The sequence below is a fragment of the Eulemur rufifrons genome, chromosome 20 (assembly GCF_041146395.1).
Source record: "Eulemur rufifrons isolate Redbay chromosome 20, OSU_ERuf_1, whole genome shotgun sequence".
NCBI classification, from domain to species: domain Eukaryota; kingdom Metazoa; phylum Chordata; class Mammalia; order Primates; family Lemuridae; genus Eulemur; species Eulemur rufifrons.
Genome location: NC_091002.1, coordinates 6,966,964 through 6,978,188, shown reverse-complemented (window position 1 = coordinate 6,978,188; position 11,225 = coordinate 6,966,964). Strand labels below are relative to the sequence as shown.

Here is an 11,225-nt window from a genome sequence, read left to right as displayed (position 1 = left end):
TACACAGTTTTTTAATGTGCATCTGTTTTGTTATATAATTTGTTACTTACATGCAAAAATTTTAGATTAATCATTATAATTTAGGTGTATCATTATGAAAATGAAAAATAGGAAATATAAATGTTACTATTACAAAGGTATTACTTTATAGGAGTTTTCTTTTTTTTTTTTTTTTTTTTTTTTTGAGACAGAGTCTCACTCTGTTGCCCAGGCTAGAGTGAGTGCCGTGGCGTCAGCCTAGCTCACAGCAACCTCAAACTCCTGAGCTCAAGCGATCCTCCTGTCTCAGCCTCCCGAGTAGCTGGGACTACAGGCATGCACCACCATGCCCGGCTAATTTTTTCTATATATATTTTTAGCTGTCCATATAATTTCTTTCTATTTTTAGTAGAGATGGGGTCTCGCTCTTGCTCAGGCTGGTCTCGAACTCCTGAGCTCAAACGATCCGCCCACCTCGGCCTCCCAGAGTGCTAGGATTACAGGCGTGAGCCACCACGCCCGGCCTTTTTTTTTTTTTTTTTTTTGAGACAGAGTCTCACTCTGTTGCCCAGGCTAGAGTGAGTGCCGTGGCGTCAGCCTAGCTCACAGCAACCTCAAACTCCTGAGCTCAAGCGATCCTCCTGTCTCAGCCTCCCGAGTAGCTGGGACTACAGGCATGTGCCACCATGCCCGGCTAATTTTTTTTCTATATATATTTTTAGCTGTCCATATAATTTCTTTCTATTTTTTAGTAGAGGTGGGGTCTCGCTCTTGCTCAGGCTGGTCTTGAACTCCTGAGCTCAAACGATCCGCCCACCTCGGCCTCCCAGAGTGCTAGGATTACAGGCGTGAGCCACCGTGCCCGGCCTTATAGGAGTTTTCTTTCAAAATATTTAACTCTTGTACTCTGTTTTTTCAATGCATTTATTCATCAAACATAATATGAAGACCTGTTATGTAGCAGACATATTCTACTATCTTTCAGGACACATCCATCCTTAAAACTATTTAACTGATCAGCCTGAGCAATTTGAGAAATTTAAAATTGGAGTATTAGGACTTAATTTCAGTTAAAGTCATTGCTCTCTCCTTTCAAACAAAAGCATTTCTGAAGGTAGAAAATCATAAAAGATGACTTTAACTGCCCTTTTAAAATTTGTAACAGTATTATTAACATTAAACATTCAAAATATCTGATTCTCACACAGAGTATAAATCTAAATATTGAACAAATGAGGCATACCTATTCATTCGAGTCCTGAGTTTCTTTTGCTCTAAAGTTATTTGAAAATCAAAGTAAGAATTATTTGGTTTTAAAAATTTTGTTATTTCAACCTTCTTTTTCCATAGTACTTTTAAGAACTGAAACTTACATAAATGCCAGTGTTATAACTAGAACTTCCATAGCCTTACTGTATATGCCCTATTTCACTTAATGTAAGGTAGCATTGATTTTGTGATGTCCCATTATTTTGCTTATCAATGAGATAACTTTTCAGTGCTGCTCGTTATAGTTGAAATAAATCATGAATAAAAGGTGCCGTTCCAGTATCAGTGATGTTAAAATGTGAGAAAATGAGCACCCTAGCATCATTGAAATACAATGTTATCTCTGGTCTTTAAATAAACCACAAAGTAGGTATAATTGCATTATTTTGCTTAATTAAAATGTTGTCTTTGTTATGCAGTAGTAATAATTACATTATGTAACAGTCATTGAGCTATTATTTGCATTAGGAACTGTTCCACATACTTTGTACACATTCTCATTTGAGCATCACAGTGATGTACTATGAGATAGCTACTATTTTTTTTTTTTTTTTGCCTATTTTATTGACGAGGAAATTGAGGAACAGAAGGGCTAAGTGATAGCTAATAAGTTTTTTTTTTTTTTTTTTTTTGAGACAGAGTCTCACTCTGTTGCCCAGGCTAGAATGTTGTGGCATCAGCCTAGCTCACAGCAACCTCAAACTCCTGGGCTCAAGCAATCCTTCTGCCTCAGCCTCCTGAGTAGCTGGGATTACAGGCATGCGCCACCCTGCCTGGCTAATTTTTTCTATATATTTTTAGTTGTCCAGCTAATTTCTTTCTATTTTTAGTAGAGACAGGGTCTCACTCTTGCTCAGACTGGTCTCGAACTCCTGAGCTCAAATGATCCACCTGCCTTGGCCTCCCAGAGTGCTAGGATTACAGGTGTGAGCCACCGTGCCTGGCCGATAGCTAATAATTGATAGAGCTTACAGTAGGATGCAAATCCAAGTTGAACTGACTCTAAAAGCCATTCTCTTTCTATTGAAATAGGCTGCTCTTTTATTAATCTAGTGAGAAATAGCAGCTAATAAATATTATACTTTCTTCACAAGAAAATTAAATATTTGTTTTAAAGGTAGAAGAAAACATGCTGTTTAATATTTATAATTACATGAATCATTGTATATTTTAAGATAGTGCACTACAATTTCCTAAAAATCTCTCTCACTTTCATAGGACTGCTCTCCATTTGGCCTGTGCCAATGGCCATCCAGAAGTAGTTACTGTCTTGGTGGACAGAAAATGCAAGCTCAATGTCCCCGACAGTGAAAAAAGGACAGCTCTGATTAAGGTATATAGCAGCCACCTATTGCAGCATGAGATGGATTTCATTTCAATATACACAATAAAAATAAATTTATTTCATTTAAACGTAACTAGTTGGTGGAATCTTTGGAATGTTTCTTTTGAACTCTTAGAATTTATGATCTATTTCTTGATCTGATACCGATAGGCGGTACAATGCCTGGAAGAGGAGTGTGCCACCATCCTGTTAGAACACGGTGCCGATCCGAATCACAGTGACGTGTATGGCAACACAGCTCTTCACTATGCTGTCTATGCCGAGAACCCATCGATCACAGAAAAGCTCCTTTCACATGGCGCAAATAAAGAAGCCATAAACAAGGTATAGATCAATGAACTTTATTTGAAAAATATCAAACGTTGACATATGTAACTGTCAATTTTCCATATTTGGAAGCTCAAACATTCCGTGAATGAAAATATTTTGAAATACCTTAATTGTCTTAAGATTTTACTTAAAATGTTTATACATTTAAAGAAGCATTAGAAGATGCAGTTTTCTTTTATACCTTCATGGTTAATATTTGTGAAAACCCTGCATTTGTTAAAGGAAAACTTGTTAAGTTTTTTTCAAACAAATGTTGTGTTTCTTGTTTGTTTGTTTGTTTTTTCTATTTAGTATAAAACAACCCAGGGGAGCCAAATTTGCCCTGGAAATACGCTTTATCTTAAAAGTGATAACTAAAGCATTATATAGTAAATGGAATTCTTGCTGCTGCTGACAAGTTCCTTAAAAATGTAATTTATATCAAAGTAACTTATCTCTAATTGGCAAGTTGTAAGAGAGAGAAATGGAAAGGGAAAAAGAGAACAGTCAGAAATATGCAGGCCAGTTTGGAAATTAGGTAATTTGGGGAAAATACAATGAAGAGTTTTTTGTGTGTTTACTTGTTTGTTTGTCTCAGTTTATATGTTTAGACAAAGTGCTCTTCAGTTTTACGGAAAATAATTCTTAGTTTGGGAAAGAGTGTTAGGGAGTTGTAAACTTGCCCAGAAATCAATTTTAGGAGGACTCTGAGGAAAGCAGATTGGCAGTGAATAGGTGGTGATGATGTGGGAAAGACTTGAGAAGAGGGAAGAATATCCTACTCTTGCCCAAACAGTCACTTATCCTACTCTTGCAGAAACAGCCACTTTGACAAGACTCTACTAGAATTTCTTCTTGGGAAGGTGGAAGATACAAAATTTATAAATAGCGAAATCAAGTTGTATTTTGAGTTTCTTAGTCCCTGTTCTAACCCTGTGCAGCAAGACTAAACGGAGTTTTCAGCAAATGACTCCATCTCTTACTATTTCCTGTTTTGGGCCAGATCTCCAAGTGATAAAGGGACTTGGCCATGTGAGAGAGATAGGACACTGAAGTGATTGCCTACTCCACTAGTGCTCAGCTAGAGCCGTGTATCACAGTGACCGGGGAAAATTTTTTAACAATCTAGAAGTCTAGACTCAGCCCTGAAGATTTTGATTTAGTAAATCTAAGAAGGCCTGGATATGTATATTGAAACAGATTTCCTCAAAGCTGGGTGCAGAAGTGTGTGCTTGTTTTCCCAGCTACTCTGGAGGGTTGAGGCAGGAGGATCACTTGAGCGCAGGAGTTTGAGTCCACCTGTACAACATAGTCAGACCCTCTCTCTAGCCAATAAAAATACTTTTCTTGAGATTCTGATGCACTCCTATTTAAGAACCACTGAATAAATAAATATAATATAGAAATTTCCATGTTTCAAAAACATAAGAAATCTCCAGAAGAATTGGAGTTTGATAGGTGCTACTTCCTTCAAATCTCTCCTTTCTAATAATATTAGCCTGACTTTATCTGCCTCTCTCTAGCTCTGTGGTTGAGCAGTTCCAAAGAATATTATTGGCAATATCTATCAGCTTATGGAATAACACCCTTTTCCTGCTGTTTAGCAATCATTCACCGCCAGTCAGAGGGTCTTTAGAAATCTGCTTATGGACAGTCTTTCAATAAGTAGTAACGGGCCCTTTTGGGATTTCACATTTCTTTGTTATCATTCAGATGATTAGTTCAACAAATGTTTACTACAAGCAAGGCGTTCTCAATTAGGACAGTAGCAAATCTTGAGTCTTTTATTCAGGTACAGCTGTATTATGGACTATCTCAGTATGTCTGTTAAGTTCATAGAGCTTTGACGTAATGAGGATGGCAGTTTTAAACACTTAAAAGCATGAAGTTTCCAAGAACATAGAGAGGAATTCTTTTAATAATTTAGTTTTAGCAGTCCTATGAACTAGTTAACCATTTGGGTAAAAATCTGGGAAAAATAAACACAAGTAGATAGTAAACGAATAGATGTTTGAAAAATTCTTGGTGTGGGTATTATAAATCTTAATAGCAATTTTTTTTCCATATTGGGGCTTGATATTTTGGTAAAACCTATGACACTAAAGAAAAGAAAGATTTCACATGCAAGTACTTGCTTTACACATGACGACTATTTGGAAACATCTTTAGTGAATTTTAGACCATGAGACTATAGTCAAAATGCAGCCTGTAAGTAGGTTTACTTTGCCTCGATAAATTGAGTCCGCATGTAAAATTTGGGAGACATGCAGGAACCTGGGTTTCAGGCTTCCCTAAAGAGTCAAGCCTATTGTCCCTTGAGCTCATATTACTGTTTGCTGTGCTGTGCAGAATCTTCCCCCTTTATACAAGGTGTATGTTCTCCAGTTTGCTACTGTGCCTATCTAGGTATTTCACAGGCTCAGGTCATCTACTTGCCTACCTAAGTATTTGAGAGGACAAAGGTTGTTTTTTAGTATTTTTTGAAATGATTTCAAGGTTTTCAAGACAGTTTATACTTGTTTATAATGTATGTCATCTATATTATAATATACATTAATCCATTAGTAATATGGTTGAATTTTAGAATATAGAAATTTTTTAAAAAAATCAATTTTTCATTATATATACCATAAAAAATCATCATCCTATTAGAATACCTATAAGCTTTTTAGGTTACCCATGGTGAGAATGCCGAATCCTAACCACTAGACCACCAGGGAACTTTACCCATGGTTATAGTTGGCTAGGCTGTGCTTAATTAAGACAGCATTGTATTTTTCTCCTCAGCATAAACTCTGTAAAATGCAAATGATTTAGTGGCTTTCATTGTGCTAGCAATAATCCATATAGATCAGTATTAGAACTCTAATTGATAAGCCATTATATTTTTATTTCTGATTTGTATTTTGCATAAAGTGAAAACCAACTCTTGAGTACCAATTAAAATAGAAATCAGAATACAAGTAGATTAAAATAAAGTAGATAGGCATTAGCATCCCAGGATCATCAGTATAATTGAGAAAAAAATCATACTGAGCCTTCTAATAGCTAAGATAAAAATCTGTCACCTTGTCACAGGAGAAACAACATGTACCCTGAAATAATGAGTTGAAATTCATTTGAAACCTCTCTCTTTTATTCAGAGCCCATTTCCTTAGTGACCCCTTGGAGAAGGAGTACCTGACATTGGTACCCTGGGGTCCTACACTACTGATAGAAGAGAATCACACAAGTTTGTATCACCTGGAGGAAACCTCCACATTCACTAGAAAGTTCTTAAAACTGTATCTCTGAAGATTTAATTCTTCACATGTTGTTTGCCAAAAAAATTAATAACAATAATAATACTTGTCAAATAGAGATCAGGCAAAGCTTGAGAGATTTCTTTAATACTGGACATGTGATGCACAGTTTTGCACTACTCCTCTAGCCTAGATGGTCATGGAATCTTTCTTTTGGGGTACAGTGTTTAACTTATGGTATATAAATACTCTTTGGAATATCATTTAAAAAACATTGCTGTAGGTACAATAATTGATATCAATTCAATAAAAATGCTTGAAGCATTTACTACTACATCTTAGGGTTTGGGAATATGGAGATAAAAGATACAGCCCCTGCCCCCAAGAAGCTCTTGGTTTAGATGGAAAACAATAAAATAAGTACAGTATACCATGGTAAATGTTGTGATAGAAACAAAGATTCTTAGAACCCATAAACGTTTGAAATGAGTTTTGGAGATGGCAGGAGTTAGCCTGGAGAGGCAGAGGAGGGGAGTTTGTAAGGGAAGGAGCAGCACAGAGGGGCGAGCGGATGAAACTACCTTTCATTTACTTTCTGTATGATATGTTTAAGTTCATAGGCTCTTACATCAAATGTTCAGTTTAGTTGAGAAATATGAAATTTTTTGAATGATAAATTGATTTTGCTGTATTACAGGATCACCTCACTCCACTTTTACTTGCTGTAAGTGGAATAAAAGAGGAAATGGTAGAATTTTTGGTACTGAAGAATGCAGATGTAAATGCAGTAGATAAAATGAACAGGTATAGTATTTAGTGCTTTTTTTAAAAAAATGTGAATGTTATTTTAGGGTAGTAAGAGTCACTCAAGTCAGAATTATTAAATGAATGAGAAGATTAACATAATTGTTGAGAGGATAGAGTGACAAATATCAACACAAATGATCAGTTAGGTAGAAAAGCAATTATTTGGACTGGGGAACCTAAAGAACAATATGCAGTAGGATTCATCATCTCTTATGATACTGACTGATATTTGTTATTTGTAATCTGATGTTTTTTGTTTTGTTTTGTTGAGACAGAGTCTCACTTTGTTGCCCAGGCTAGAGTGAGTGCCGTGGCATCAGCTTAGCTCACAGCAACCTCAGACTCCTCGGCTTAAGCGATCCTACTGCCTCAGCCTCCCGAGTAGCTGGGACTACAGGCATGTGCCACTATGCCCGGCTAATTTTTTCTATATAGATTTTTAGTTGTCCATATAATGTCTTTCTATTTTTTAGTAGAGACGGGGTCTCGCTCTTGCTCAGGCTGGTCTCGAACTCCTGACCTCGAGCGATCCACCCGCCTTGGCCTCCCAGAGTGCTAGGATTACAGGCGTGAGCCACCTCGCCCGGCCTGTAATCTGATGTTTTTGATCATGTGATCTTATATCACCTAAAGAGGTTTCGTATTAGTTTTATTGAAGTGTGGACTTTAACTTTTAGATCACTTTATGACTCAATATTGAACTTCTTAATCCTTTTATAGTATTTTTTTAACTTCTTACAGATTTTTCCTTCAAAAATGCTATATGAAACATAAATAGAAGTTGAAAATCATTTTTTCTTTGGGACCACTCTTTTGCCTTAAGTGCTTTCTTTGAAAAATATTGATGTTAGGTAATCCGTAAAGGATTATTAATTGCTATAACTAGATACTGTGGATTCATCAGTTGTTTTCCTTTTTCATTTCTAATGTATTTTGATTTTTTCTTTTTAATTGTTATGAGAAAAGGGAGAAAGACAACTTTAAGTGGATAAAATTTTTCTTTAATGAAGATAAGTCATAAGTGGATGATAAAGGGAAGAGACAGCTTTTCATTCACATAAAACCAGGTTTAAATTCTAGCTTTCCCACTTGCTAGGTGTGTGACCTTGGGAACACCACTTACCACCAAATGTGTATTCTAATATGAGAAGGAGAATAACAATATGCCCTTCCAGGGTGGTTGTGTACAAGTAAGATTATATATAGAACATTGAATTCAGTCCCCAGCACATGCTCATCAGCATCATTAACTGAAACTGCTATGGCTACTATTTTCACCATTACTACTAATGTTATTGTTTAAGCCTGCAGATAGCTCTTACTTAACTGACCCCTCGTTGACTCTGAATTACAGTCCATTATGTCAAAATAGGGAAGACATGGAGCATACTTCATGCAATGCTTTGCTTACTTTAGATAAGTGATCTCAGCAGAGAATGACCGACTTCTACTATGTCATACCTTAATGGGACAAGAAGCTACATTTTTGTCCCTTCCTTTTAAGTAGGTGGTAATTTACAAAGAGGCACGCTTGAGCACCCAAGATGCTTGTGTCAGTTAGTACATATAAAATGTTAATTCTACACTGATAGGCAAAATATTCAGCTGGCAGTGTATATCAAATTAGCATTTTAAATAACTTTATTAAAGTTCCTAAGGGTGAGGTTATCTTTTTGTTATTTTAGAACAGCCCTCATGCTTGCTGAACATCATAACTCACCAAGTATAGTACACCTTCTTCAGGAAGGTATTGATGTTTTTTCTGAAGATATCTCTGGATGGACTGTAAAGGATTATGCCACTACTAGTGGTTTTAATACGTAAGTATTTACATTAAAAGACTAGTGAACACTAAATCAAGGTTTAAAATAATTTCAAATTTTGTATCTTATACATCAGGTGAGATTTCATAGTGTGTTTCAGGTAGTGTTGGAATGGCAGTGAATTAGTCGAATTCATCAGCCAGAAATCAAACAAAAGGCTAAACTAGTTAGAAGTAGTATTGGGTACAGAATTCATCATCTCAGGACTTTCAAGAAACCTTTATCTTTAGGGATGGTATCAGCATCATCCATTTCATTTGAAGAATAACCCTTGTGCTTGGGATAATATGTCACATGTTGGATCCTTCTAATTAGTTATTTGGGTCTTGAAATGTCTACTTAACAGAAAATGTTGTAGTGTCTTCTGGGGGCTATTTCCTATAGCCTCCTCCTTGGATTTTTCAAGAAATGAAACGGTTCTCTAAATGCAAAGAAGACAGTTCTTTTTACAAGTCTGAGAGAGGGGAATGAAAGGACACTTCAATCATTCTATTGTTTCATTTATTCTGTTATTCCATTTGACACTGGTCTTGCTGTCTGGAAATGATTGACCTTTGCAACCAGAATGCCCTTACAGATTCAGATCCCTCAGTCTTCAGATGGTGGTCCATATTTAGACTTCAAGGCTACATACACATTTTTTGAGTTCATGTGCATAGACGCATATGCTCAACCATTGTTCCTAAATCACCAGTACCCTGCTCTGGCGGCTGGGCCTCCTAGCTATAGCCATACACATAGTGAGCAAAATGGCCCTCCCTCCACACTCAAAACCTTATGTGGAGCCCTCATCTCAGCCTAGACTTAGCCTAGGTCTTTATGGTAAGTTATCCTTTGATGCCCCTGTTTGTCTTCCCTCTAGCAAATAGTTTGGATTGTTTTAAACTCTCAGTTTCAAATATCATTGCAGGAAGATATTAGAGCTTCCTTTTTTCTTTGCTACCAATTTATATGCCAAGGCTCCTTTTTCCTCTGTTTAGTGCCTTTTTTAAGTATTGCAAAAGTCACATTTCATCCTTCTGCAGAGTAATGGTCACCAACTTGTAGCTGGTCTCTCAAGTGATCTGTTTTCCATAATAATGAAAATCTTCCAAGCTACTTGGATCTGTACCTCAAGTTTCTTAAATTCTTTCAAATTCTACCTCTTAGGGAAGCCATTCATCAGAATTCTCTGAGTTAAAAGTAGGTTAATTGTTTGGCTCTTCTGTTGATACAATACATACATACATACATACATACATACAGGAGGTTGCTTGGATTTAACAGGGCCAAACCTCATCCCTGACTCATCGGTGTCCATATAGGGCTTTGTGCTTGCTTCATCAGCACATATACGAAAATTGAAAGAATATAGAGAAGATTACCATGGTCCATGCCCAAGGATGACATGAAAATTTATGAAGTATTCCATATTCTGTGCAGTCCTGTGAACATCATTTGACTATTTGCTGACTAGCTCCGAGGAAACAGTGTATGTCAAAGCAAAACAGTTGTGACCCAATATTAAGATTGTGAGTTTCACTAACAAGAAAATTGTGTAAAGTGATGTATGAAATGACAGTGGAGTTGAGTGTTGAGCAACATGTATAATGTTACATGCAAATATGTTGTTGGTACTGATCTCAGACATAAGAAAATATGAACCAGCATCTCCTTCATTGAACCTAGTAAAAATAAAAGTAAGGTTTTGCCTTCCCCATTACTTGGGGAGAACATGGAGATTAAGCATCCTGCTAACGAAGATCTGCGGGTTCAGAGTTTGAGTAGGTGGAGAAGGAATAGTAGCAGTCCAAGCCAGGTCTTGACATTTATTGATTATTCTGCCTTTGGTGTGATTGATTAGCTCAGTAATGGGGGGAGAGTTATGTTATCTAATTTAATGAGATAATATATTTATTAATAAATTTTTTTTACAAATTATGAAATAGCTGAGATACCCTGAATTACAAGCCACAAAGAATAGGACAACTAATAATCAAAATTAGGACTTAATAACATTTTCTTGAAACTTCAACATTTCATTCAATATTGCAGCCTAAGATGCAGTATGGGTTGTATTTGGGATTCTAAAATAATTTCAGCAATTAAATTAAAGAACAAAGTAATCCATTACTGGACTATTTCTTCAAGCATTGTAAAAATGTTATAGTATTAATATTAAATATTTATAAAAATGTCTATTAAGAGTGACATAAGGCAGAAAAATCCTCATGTTTTTAAGATATTGAGCCTAAGAGAAGCAACTTGTCCATGAACAAATAGCTGTTGGTTATAGCGCCTAAGACTTCTTTTAAGTTCAGGACACTTTTTGTTATGTTAAGCGTACTCTAGTTCGTTGACTGAACTATGCTGTTCACACTTCATGAGGACTTCACCTTAGTTTTTTGTTCTTTAATTCGAAGCGCAATAAGTTTGCAGCGCTTACACATTTGAAGTGTGTGGGCTAATTAA

General features: G+C 36.2%; 1 non-coding gene across 1 annotated transcript; it reads left to right on the top strand.

The window, feature by feature from the left end:
- Positions 1-10,084: 10,084 nt before the first annotated feature.
- LOC138401281 (U6 spliceosomal RNA) lies at positions 10,085-10,191 on the top strand. The gene has a single exon (XR_011236445.1). It is a non-coding gene; the product is annotated as a U6 spliceosomal RNA (small nuclear RNA).
- The last annotated feature ends 1,034 nt before the right edge of the window (positions 10,192-11,225 follow it).